The sequence below is a fragment of the Neomonachus schauinslandi genome, chromosome 1, assembly GCF_002201575.2.
Source record: "Neomonachus schauinslandi chromosome 1, ASM220157v2, whole genome shotgun sequence".
NCBI lineage: Eukaryota > Metazoa > Chordata > Mammalia > Carnivora > Phocidae > Neomonachus > Neomonachus schauinslandi.
The window spans coordinates 136722296-136734516 of NC_058403.1; the positions used below are offsets into that span (position 1 = coordinate 136722296).

Here is a 12221-nt window from a genome sequence, read left to right on the forward strand (position 1 = left end):
ACCATTTGTGTTGTAAGAGTCAGAAGAGGCCTACATTTGCATATGAATAAATGGTCACGGAAGGCATTGACATGGCATTCTCCTGTGGGAATCTGAGCAGCTAGTGAGCTAGTGGAGAGGGTCTATGGGATACAAAGAAATCCTGGAGAGTTTTGTGTCATGGAATCTAAGGGAAGAGCATCATGTCAGGAAGGAGAGAGTGATCAGTGGTGTTGAATGCTGCCGAGAGGTCAAGTAAGATGAGGTCTGGAAAACGTTCACTGGATTTAATGACATGAAGGTCATCAGTGAACTTAATGAGTGTTATTTGCTTGGTAAGAGGGGACCCGAAACCAGACAGATCAGGTTGAAGAAAGTGGGAGATGAGGACCCAGAGTGCACATTGCTGACACTTTTGAGAAGTTTGGCTGCAGATGAGAGAAGAAATCATTGGGAGTTAGCCGCAGGGGATATGTGGACGATAGGCATTTTTTTTTTTTTTTACTTTTTAAAAAAATATTTTATTTATTTATTTGTCAGATAGAGAGAGAAACAGAGAGCACAAGCAGGGGGAGTGGCAGGCAGAGGGAGAAGCAGGCTTCCCGCTGAGCAGGGAGCCTGATGCAGGACTCGATTCCAGGCCCCTGGGATCATGACCTGAGCTGAAGGCAGACGCTTAACCGACTGAGCCACCCAGGCATCCCAGGCATTTTTTTTTTTTTTAAATAAGAGATGTGAACATGTTTAAAAACTGTTAAGATGGATGCAATATATGAGAGAGGGAGGGAGGGAGGGGGAGAGAGAGAGAGAGGAGAGGAGAAAAGGGGAGAGATGGAGAAAGAAGAGTTAACTGATCCTGAAAAATTCTTGGGCAGGGATCCCATCCAGAGAAGGGACAAGTCTCCTACTACAAGGGAGGAAGGGAGGACGGGCACAGACACAGGTGGCTTCTTCATGTGTTTGGTGTCAGGATAATTCAAGTTTGTGTGTCTTATTTTCTCTAGAGCAGGAAGTGAAGTTTTCAGATGAGAACAAAGGAAGACGGGGATGGTAGAGGTTTCTGGAAAATGAAGTCTGAAACAGTCATTACAGAAAGTGGAAGAGTATGTTGAACAGAGACACTTAGTAGGACTTCAGGGCAATGTTGAAGGCCCATCTGAGGTTGGTTATCTGAATTCACAGAAGCAACCATCAGCTCAGTTCAGTGACCTGTTTTTGTTTTTTTTTTTTGGTCTAACTTGGGCTGGAAAAAGCCCTGGGCATGAAGTTAGAAGCCCCAGGTTATGGGTTGTGAGAGCCATAGCCTGTCATGTGACTTCAGGCACAGCCATCTTTAAGTTCCTAGTTTCTTCAGCTTATCAAATTGATGAGGAGAACAAAGGCATAAGAAATATAGATAAAATTAAATTTCCTTACAACTTGCCAAGTCCTTGAGATGCACACAGTATGACATTCCTCAAAGAACCCACAACTGTCTTAATGTTACTGCTTTGCCAGAGGCATATAGCAACCTTAGCTTGACCATAGCCAGACCTCTAGGATGCTGTAAGTCTTCTTTAACATATGAAAATCCTTTTGGCAACTTTTGTCTCTACCCCTCCCAGCTTAAAATTATATAATCCACAGCTTCTCACAATCCCAGTGCAGCTCTTTCTGCCCATGGGTAGTGCCCCCATGCTTTAACAAAAACACCTTTTGCACCCAAAACATCTCAAGAATTCTTTCTTGACCATTCACGCCTGGCCCACATCACATCAAAATGATGAGATCAGATTAGATGCGACCTAAGGTCTCTTTCTAGTCCTAAACTACCATGAGTAGCCTTGACATTCATAGAGAGACCTTCATAGCTTATCAAGATTTTTCTATTGTTACCTTTGGTTTTAATTTAAAAATGAAATAGATCTTTATAAAATCTATAGGAAAATACATGCTTCACAGGAAACAAGAAATCTAGATAATTTATTCAGCTATATTCAACGGATCTATCATGTCTTGTGTCTCTACATCTGAATCAGGGGTTGGCACCCTTTATCTGAGTGGGGCCAGATAGTAAATATTTCCGGCTGTTGGGGCCAGTCAGTCTCTTCTGCAACTACTCCAGCACACCACGTGGTGTGAAAACAGCCACAGAAAATGCATAAGTGAATGAACATTGTCCAATAAAACTTTATTTATGAAGACAGGCAGTGGGCTGGATTCAGCCCTCCGTTATGGTTTGCTGACCCCTGATCTAAACAGTAGGATACTCCTGTTTCTTTTATTGGGAAATGTTCATTCTTAATTTGGCCCAAGAACAAAGCACTTTGTGCAACTGACATGCAGTGAGTTCTGTAATGCACTGAGCGCAGAGGCAAAGCAAGAGAAGGTACGTGGTTGGGCACACATCGGGAAATCTCCCAGCTGGGATCGAGCCTGGGGAGTTCGAGCTGAGCCCGACATTCAGCAGCTGTTGCTGCAGCTTCAGCTCGGACAACTCGGCAGTAATGTGGTTTGGCACCTCCAACCCGGAGCAACACTTCCCAACCAGCCAGGGCGCCAACAAGGAACTGACTGCGTGAAGAACCACGTCGGTAGCTTTCTGAGATCAAATACACACAACCCTCTCTTTGTAATAAATTATTTACCACAGGCTTGGAGAAGTGTTTTTTTGAACAGAACAGAGAGGAAGGAAGAGAAGGTGAAAGGCAGGATTCTAGGAGCAGGCTTAGGCACCAAGACCGGGGCCTAGAAATCATTTGGGGGAAGCTGAAAAACTCAAGCAGGGCACCCAGCAATGCAAGCGACGCCTGAGGGCCAACGGGGCGGGAGGGTCCCGCCAGTCTGAGGCTCGGAGACAGGAAAAGCCTGAAGGATCAGCTGCTCCGTTAGCTCCCCTGGGTGGGCCTGGTTTCAAACCAAAATAAGCTCGGGAGAGCCAGAGGGGAAGAAGGAAAGAAACAAACAAGTATAGCTTCAGCTTACATTTTCTCCCAACCAACAGTCCAGGCCCTGAACTCAGCCGCCTGAAACTCACGTGCTCCTGTGTGTTGTCCAAGCCTTTTCTGGACTGTTGCTTTGTACTCTCTGGCTATCAATCTCACATATGTTAGACTAAAAATGTGTTCGGCGCCATCTCTTTTGCTTTTGTGTCGAGTTGCATACAGACACACTGTTAGCCTCCAGGTGATGGCCGGCCCCGTGATCAGTAACTTAGAGGCTGGACCTGAGCAGCAGGTCTGACTCTCTTCTCTTGTTTGACAGGAGGTAACTGGCCGATAGAGACGCTAAAGAATTAGAACCAGGTTACTAGTAAGTAGCAAACCCAGAATTCTGACTCGGGGGCCCCAGCTTTTCACCTCTCTGTTCACTGCCTTTTCTAGAGGTTAGCATTAGAAAGAACTCCAGAGATGCTGGATCCAGCTCCTTATTTTTAGATGTGGATATGGAAAATTAAGTGGCTTGCCCAAGGTCACAGAGCCACTGGCAGAAAAGCTAACTTGGCCTCCAGACGCTTCCTTCGTGCTCTGCCTGCAGAGTCCTAGGCTGCTCAATGAGTATCCAATAACTTCCATAAATATCTATCAAAAAATTGAGGGTGAATGATCAGATGCCCTCTGAATTTATTTTTGGATACTGGAAGACAGGACTATGTGGTGTTAGGACTCTTCCTATACAAAGACAAATTGGCCAAGGTGAATGGTTAAGGAGTCACTTTATTTATTTATTTTTTTAAAGATTTAAAACATTTATTTAGAGAGAGCGTGCGCCCGAGAGCAGGAGGAAAGGTGGAGGGAGAGGGATGGAGAGAATCTCAAGCAGACTCCCCACTGAGTGCGGAGCCCAGGCTCAATCTCACTGTCCTGAGATCATGACCTGAGCTGAAATCAAGAGTCAGATTGGCCAACTGACTGAGCCACCCAGGCGCCCCATGGAAGTCACTTTAAATCACCAGGAACATGAGGTAAATAAGTGCCAGCATGCTTTAAAACAGGAGCAAGTTGCTCATTTCAATGATGGTATAAAAAGGATTGGGCTTCCCTAAGCTTAGAGCAAAAGAGATAATGCAAGACAAAGAACACTGTTAAATGAAGCTGATGGAAGGCAGAAATGAACTTTTTTCTTAATGGCATATACCATTTAGGAACGAAAGAGATCTGTATCACCTTAAGACTCCCAGAGCATTTGTTTTGATCGTTCAGAGAGGACCTAGCCTTGAAAAGTAGAATCAATAGCAGCTTGAGTCTAAGTTTTTTACAACAGTGCACTACAGAGCGGGAATTGTTGTTCCTTCTTACTTTTCTCTCTCTCTTTTTTTTTTTGGAAGGAAAAATAGCTTAACTCCTGGAAGTTACTTTCCATATCAGAGACTAGAAGGCTTTTTTTTTTTTAACATATCAGAAAGTTCTCAGCATTTGAAGGAAGCTCTTCTATTTGTTTTAAAACAGGTGCAAAAGAATTCAGTTACAGGTTTAAATGATTTAGTTAATTTTCATTAACAAGTCCTTGATGTTCATCCATAAAAATAAGTAATAAAATGTATAGGTGTGCAAGTTTTTTTTAAAATGCTTTCCTGAGATGTAACTCCTAAACATACAATTTATCCATATAAAGTGTACACTTTGATAGATTATAGGATATTCACAGATACATGCAATTATCATCACAGTCAATTCCAGGACATTTTCATCACCTCAAAAAGAAACATCTTACCCTTTCTCTGTCACTTCTCTGTCTCTCCATTTCTCCCTGCTCCAATCAACCACTAATCTACCGTCTGTCTCTATGGATTTGCCCATTCTGGACATTTCACATCAACAGAATCATACAAAATGTGGTCTTTCTCGAGATTGGCAAGTTTTTGTTTAAATAATAATTTTGTTCAAAAAAGGAAAATATGGTGCCCAGGGGAGAAAATGAAGAAGCAGTTTTTCTGGGCACTCTGTGGGTGCACACACTAGTCAGGCAGGCCTTGCCAGACGTAGCACCTGAGACTCATCAGCTGTGAGGTGATGGCAAGATTGCAGACATGACTCTTTCACCAGTTTGCTCATAGGTCAGGCCTCCAGGCTGGACTTTGGATGTCAAGAATAACACGTAAGTTGGTCTTTAGGAAATAGTGCAGTTTCTATGATGGAAAGCAATATTTACCTATAAAGCTTCTACGTATAATAGTCATTCTATTCATTTATTCCTCTTGTAGATTTCTCTTATATCTTTATCAACTCCAGGTAGACATGGCTGGAGAAAAGACACAATCAAATTGACTGTCTCAGCATAGACACGTGACCACGAGCCTCACGTGAGCACTTAATGTTCTCCGACACACACTCTATTCCCTGGATCGTTCACTCTCCCACTCTCCTAGACAACTATTTCAAACCTTTACTATTCCATCAAATCTCAACAACTTCTCCCTAATCCTCCCTCTTAGCTAATGTCCTTTCTTCCTATGTCCCTGAGAAACTAGAAGCAACCAGAGAGAATTTCCCATGCTCTCAGGGCCAAATCTACTTCCTGACCATCATCTGTACCTATATATTCCGTTACTATAGACTAGTGGTTCTCAGACTTCACTGTGCATCAGAATCACAAGGAGAGCTTGTTAAAAAAGATTAGTTGGCCTCAACCCCAAAGTTTCTGAATCAGGATGTTTGGGGAAAGGCCCAAGGATTTGCATTTCTAGAAATTCTCAAGTGATGCTGATGCTATGGGCCTGGGACTACATTTTGGGGACCATGGCAGTAGATTCTGTGCTATCATCCTAACTAGGGTCAACCTTCCTGCCGTGCATTCCATCTCTAGCCCTTCTGCTCAGGAACATTGCTCCATCAATTCTCCCTTTTCCTTCCTGCCTCATCACTTGTCCCTTCTTTTTTGGGTCAACCCATTGACTAATAAACTTGTTGTTATTTCTTGGATCTTAAAAAATATATCTCTCTGGACTCTGCTTTACTCTTCAACTTCCCCTCTATTTCTCTGCTCCTTTTTGCAACAAAGAGCTGTCCATACTCCCTGATTTCAATTCCTCTCTGCCATTTTCTCTAATCAGCCTTGGCCTCTATCAGTCCCACAAAATTGTCCTAGTCAATGTAACCCTTGATACCCCAAATCACTAAATCCTCTGGTCAGTTTGAAGTCTCATTTTATTTGATCTATCAGCAGCATTTGACACAGCTGTTTACTACCTCTTCTTTGAAACACTTTCTTCTATGGCTTTCTGGGATAAGACACTTCCCTGATTTTTCCTTTCCCTCTTTCCTGGTACTTTCTTCTCTACCCATTGAGATGCTCCCAGAACTTACTCCTTGGACATCTTCTTTATTTGTACTCACTCCCTTGGTAATCTTGTTCTGTCTCTGGCTTTAAATACCATCCATATGCTGATAGTCCTCAAATGTCTATTTGCAGCCCAGACCTATCTTTGCATATCTATTGTGTACACTAATGGACATCTTAAACTTGACAGGTCTGAAACTAGATCATATACCTTTCCCATGCCCCCCCCACCAAGTTACCTCAAACAAACTTGTTTGTTGCACCCTTTGTCTTTCTCATCACCATAAATGATGATTCTAAATGACTCAGAATCAAAATATTCTTCTCACCTCCATAGTTACTATCATCATCTCCACCTGGATCATTATAGTAGCCTGGTCTTCTTGCTTTTATTTATTCCCGTCCCCAACATTTAATTCTCAAAAAGCAGCCAGAGGTGATCTTTTTAAAACATAAATTATGTCACACGACTCCACTGGTTGAATTATATGTCAGTTCATTTTGCCCCTCTGCAGAAACCCTGCAATGGTCTACCACACTCTGGATAACCAAAGTCCCTCATGACCCCAATTTCATCAGCCGCTCTTCCTCACTTCCTCCACTCCAGGCTAACCAACCTCCTTGCTGTTTCCCAGAAGTACCAGCCTTGCTCCTCCCTCAGGGTCTTTGAACAAGCCCCTGCTGGAAAGTTGCTCCCCCAAATAGTATATTCTTAAAGCTCTTACTCCCACTTTTTTCAAGTCTTTGCTCAAATGTTACCTTTTCAATATTTTACTTAACCATCTATTTGAAGTTATACCCCCACTCCACTTTCCTTCTTTCTCTCCATAGAGAGCTTTTCACCTTTTCATATACTACCTGATTTACTTCTTTGTATCACTTATTACCTATTTCTCCCCCAACTAGATCGTAAATTCCATGAGGATAGGATTTCCCCCCTATTTTGTTCATTCTTCTATCTCCAGTGCCTTCAACAGTGCTGGGCACATAGCAGTGTTTTGGCATATTTATTTGTAGAATTTATTTTCTTGCAAATTTATTTTTAGCCAATTTAGATGGTGAGTTAAAACTGCACATGTTTCCTAGAGCGTCTGGGCCCAGACCTGAAAGGCAATGGTAATTAATTAGTATAATATAGAGGGGCAAAGCATTCCTTTTTTAGTTTCAGACGTAATAGAAAATGATATTACTCTTCAGCTTTTTTATGACTTCCAGCCCTTTATATACAACAACATTAAGAAACTTTGCCATTTTTGGCTTTCTGCCAATCTCAACTTGGTTCCTGGACTGCTTCCAATTTTCCTTTCTCTCTTCCTGTTCTTTTTCACTCAGCAGCTGCCATATATTGAGCGCGTACGCCGGACCCTTTGTACACATTATCTTATTTAATCCTTACAAAACCCCTGCAAATTAGGGAGCATTATCTCTGTTTATCAAGTGAGGGGGCAGATGTGCAGAGAGGTAAGCTGGCTTCCTCAAGATCACACAGCTAATAAGAGGTTGAAACGAAACTTGTCAGGCCCAAAATAGATGCTTTACTACCTATATTATGATACCATCAATGTGCATAATGTAACAAATATACCCAATTTCCTAGCATTTAAATTTTGGCATCTTACTTCCCAGTGATTTTGGAAGATGACCCTGGGGATAACTTCATGATACACTGGATAGTAGATTTCATGAGGATTGGGGTAACAGTTAGATCTCTTTGCTGATATTTCCTCCATACAAGCACCAGGGCAGAGTGGCTACTCAATAAATATTTACAGAGTAATTTTCTGTTGAATTAGATGTAGATAATTACATTAATACATAGTTAATTACATTTAGAACATAACTATTATTATTATTATTATTAATTACATTTAGAACATATCTATTATTCATAAGTTAAGGATTACCTCTAGAAGCTTTAAAGAAGTAACTCTGTTGCAAAATGATGTCTTAGTTCTTAGGGTTTTGGAGCCACCAGTCCCGGGAAGGAGGAAGAAATGATTTTTTTGTCTCACCTTGGCATTGGCCGAGCATAATTATTAGATTCCTGGGTCTTCCTAAAATCATTTCACACTTGGAAGGACTCTCAACCTGAGGAAACTAAGGTCTAGAGAAGACAAATAAATCTCTAAATGACGCACAATAATTAGGGTCAGGGTTGAGTCAAGAATTCCGGCCATTTTGGTGCTTAAAAAAACCCCTATATTCCATCTTTTCATTTTTCTCCCCTGAAAAGTCACAGACAAACTTGGACGTAGAGAGAATCAGCTTTATTTAGAAGTTTAGGAAAGCTTTCTTTATATGTCTCAAATTACCACCTTGTTTTCTCAGTGGACAATGCTTAAGCTAAATGAGAAAATATATGAAAATCCCTTAGCACATTGGTTGGTATTGAGAAAACACTCATGAACTTAGAGACCACTATTATTACAAACAAGGTGATCTCACATTTTAGGTCATTCCTGTTTCAGGTAGATGAAACACTTAATCAGCTACCTGAAAATCAGTAAGTCTCAAATATTTGACAGTTGAAGAACCCCCCAAAACAATAAGTCCTGTGGTTACAAAAAGTGAAACTAGTCTTTGCGCTTCTAGTAGCACTATCCTAAAAGTCCACAAGAGGGCAGTCGCCCTCCCAGCAGAATGGCACCAGAGCTGTAGGTAGGAGGAAAGGAATTATGGGTGCTGAGGTAAGCTAATAATACCATTAATCAGAGTCATTATTTTATTATTATTATTACTTTTAGAGCCACTATTAAGATACTTTTAAGTAATGAGAAGTGCGATGAAGAAAATAAAACAGAGTAATGGAACAGAGAATGACTTGAGGGGAAAGTTAATGAGAACATTAGCTGAGCAGAGAATGAACCCTTGAAGGAGAAAGGGTCAGCCATGAGTAGACTGGGCCAAGGGTGTTACATCTGAAGGAATAGCAAGAGCCAAGTTGGAAAAGATCTTGGCCTGCTTGAGAGACAGAAAGAAGGTCAGTGTCATTGGAACATAAAGAAGGAGACAAAGAGGGAGGAGTGGAGGGAGCATCAGATCATACAAGTCACACGATTGGAGTTAGATCCCAGGTCTTTTTGACCCCAGAGTTTGTGTGCTGAATCACTATGCTATTCTGAACTCTGTGGAAAAAGCCAGAGGGCATTGATCAAGGCAGTAAAGTGGTACTTTTTGAAAACAATGAAAAGAGTTTAGAAAATGCCTGAGTAGCTTTCATTAAATAATTCATCAGAATTCACATGATTTTAGACCTTGACTTTATGAGGAAAAAGCACTATGATACATCCAACTAAATTTATTAAAAATTTTATGTCCCAAGAGTTAATCTGGTACAGGATGTCTCTTTATCTCTCTTTAGCACTGTATAATAATAACCAAGGTTTATAATGATTAGTACTACTCAGCTTTGCGCAGTGGCGGTATCGTAGCCAATGAGGTTTATCCGAGGCGCGATTATTGCTAATTGAAAACTTTTCCCTATAATGATTAGTACTAACATGTTTTAAAGGAAATACATCCAAGGATTTATGTAGAAAGGTGTTCCCCAGCATTAATGTTAACAAAAATTATAAATAACATAAATATGCAACAATAGGGGACTATTTGAATATATCAGCATGCCTCCATGCTTTTTTTCAAAGAATATTTAAGGCTATGTTAAGTGCTCATAGTGTACTGTTAGAAGCAAAACAAGCCACCAAATAAAAGCCATATATGAAGTATGAATCCAATTTTTAAAACTATACACAGATACATAAAATACTAAAAGAAAACACACCAAAATGATATGAGAATGATATGAGAATGTCTATGTATTTTTTATACTTTTCCATATTCATTTCTTAAAGAATGCATCCTTTTATAATCATAAAATCAATAATAAAATTAAATATTTGACATGGAAGTCTTAATCTTCATTTAAATTTTTCAAAATCTGTGTAGTGCTATTTTTTTGTATAGACGCTGATGTGGTTTTTGAGATGACAGAGAGAAAATATCATTGTATAAAGTTGGATCATGGAGTCTCCCTCCTTAAATACTTACAAATGAACAAAATTATATATTAAAACAAACCCAAACAAGATATTGCCAGCAACCACAAAGCAAAGAAAGGTGTATAACTTCATATCCTCATCTTAAAAAGTATTTGTCACAGAATTAGAGGTAGCTGGCCTGAAACACTGTAACTCTACTTCTCTCCTCTGTGACAGTACAGAGGAAGGAAGGTGAATGGACTGAATCCACAAAAACTCTAATGATATCTTTAGACTCAGAAAGTAGTGATCTGAGAGAGGTGAAGAGGTAGCCCTGGGAAAAGTCAAGAAAAACACCCTAGAAAATAGTAGCTCAGTGTATGGTCATGGGATGTTGGCAGAGGCAGGGCTCTGATCCAGATTGGAGAAAGAGCTGCAGTGCACAACCATGGAGTCCATTGCATTTGGTGGAGGAGACCCAGGTTTGGGACATCTAATGGGATTTAGAAGAGGGAGCTAAGCCCAGGTTCCAAGAAAAGGCAACCTGCTATGCTGGTGTTTCCTTATTTGAATTTTCTTGCTTCGAAAAAGAGGTTAGTGAAAAAGAGGGTGGAGGGGCACCTCTGTGGTTCAGTTGGTTAAGTGTCTGTCTTTGGCTCAGGTCACGATCTCAGGGTCCCAGGACTGAGTCCCGCATTGGGCTCCCTGCTCAGTGGGGATTCTGCTTCTCCCTCTCCCTCTACCCCTTCCCCTTGCTCATGCAACCTCTCTCTCTCAAATAAATAAGTAAGTAAATAAACAAATAAAAAGAGGTTGGAATCCAACAGTCATCCCACAAACTGTACTCAGAAACGAAGACAAAGGATTTTGAGATGATATGGGGAAAATGTCGAGAAAAATTCACCTACACTCTACTAGAGTAAAAAAGAAAGTCTGGCACGAACAAGCATAAACAAGGATGTGCCCTCTTATAGAAGGATGGAGGGAGATAGAGAGATAGAGATAGAGAAAGGGAGAGAGAACAGTTTATTCTATGAGGAAGCTATAACCCATGAAAAATAAGAAAATTTTCTTTAAGTACTCAATTTATAAGAGATTAAACAAGATATTAAAACAAATTTATAAAAGACTAGAGTAATTAAAAGGGAGATGAATAGCTTAGAAAACAAACTGAGAACCAAAATGGCACCATGATAGAAATAGAGATATTGAAACAAAAGGGTATAAAACTAAAATAATGACAAGTAGAAAGACCTCATAAAATAGCCAGTGGAGAGGGAAGAGACAGTTTATAGCAGTTGGATAAGTGGATAGAGGCAGAGAACAAAGACAATAGAACATAGGGATAATTGGTGCTTCCAGAGACGAGAAATGTAACAGAAAAGGAGTGGAATATTGGAAACTTTTCCTGAAATGAAAGAAGACTTCAAACTGCAGATCAGAGGGACATGCAATGTTCCAGGAAAAAAAACTGATAAAGAATGTTGGACCACTAGCCATATCTTAGTTAAGCCATGAACTTGAAAGTTAAGAAAATAATTTTTCAGTCAACTAAGAAGAAAAAGAACGTTCCTAGAAAGGCAATAATTTTGGCTAGCTTAAGATTTCTCCACAATGATATTCAACCTTAGAGACAACGAGGCAATTATTTACAAAGTACTGAGGAAGATTAGTGGACTCCACCAACATCAGTGAGATGCAAAGGACATGCATTCTGAAAGATGTGGGGGGACTCAGGAAATTAAAGCATCCCACAGTGATTCTAGAAAAACAAAACCAAAAATACACTTGATGATGTATGCAGCCAAGCATGAGAGTAGCATAGAGAAGCCCAGGAAAAAGGGCTGCAGGTGAGCACCCCACTTTACATGCAGAGTATGACTGGACAATTTGCAAAGGCAGATCTTTGCAAATTGTCCAGTCATACTTCCTTGTTTGTCTTTTTCTGAATTATCTTCTCCCCAAACAATTAATTTGTCTTTCTTTCTTGCAACATCAAACGTATTT

At 40.4% G+C, this 12221-nt stretch overlaps 1 protein-coding gene and 1 pseudogene across 1 annotated transcript in view; one reads left to right on the forward strand and one right to left on the reverse strand.

The window, feature by feature from the left end:
* The window catches only part of THRB (thyroid hormone receptor beta), a 208373-nt gene that overhangs the window by 127245 nt on the left and 68907 nt on the right, over positions 1–12221 (reverse strand). The window lies entirely within an intron of this gene.
* On the forward strand, positions 9643–9827 carry LOC123326876 (annotated as a pseudogene).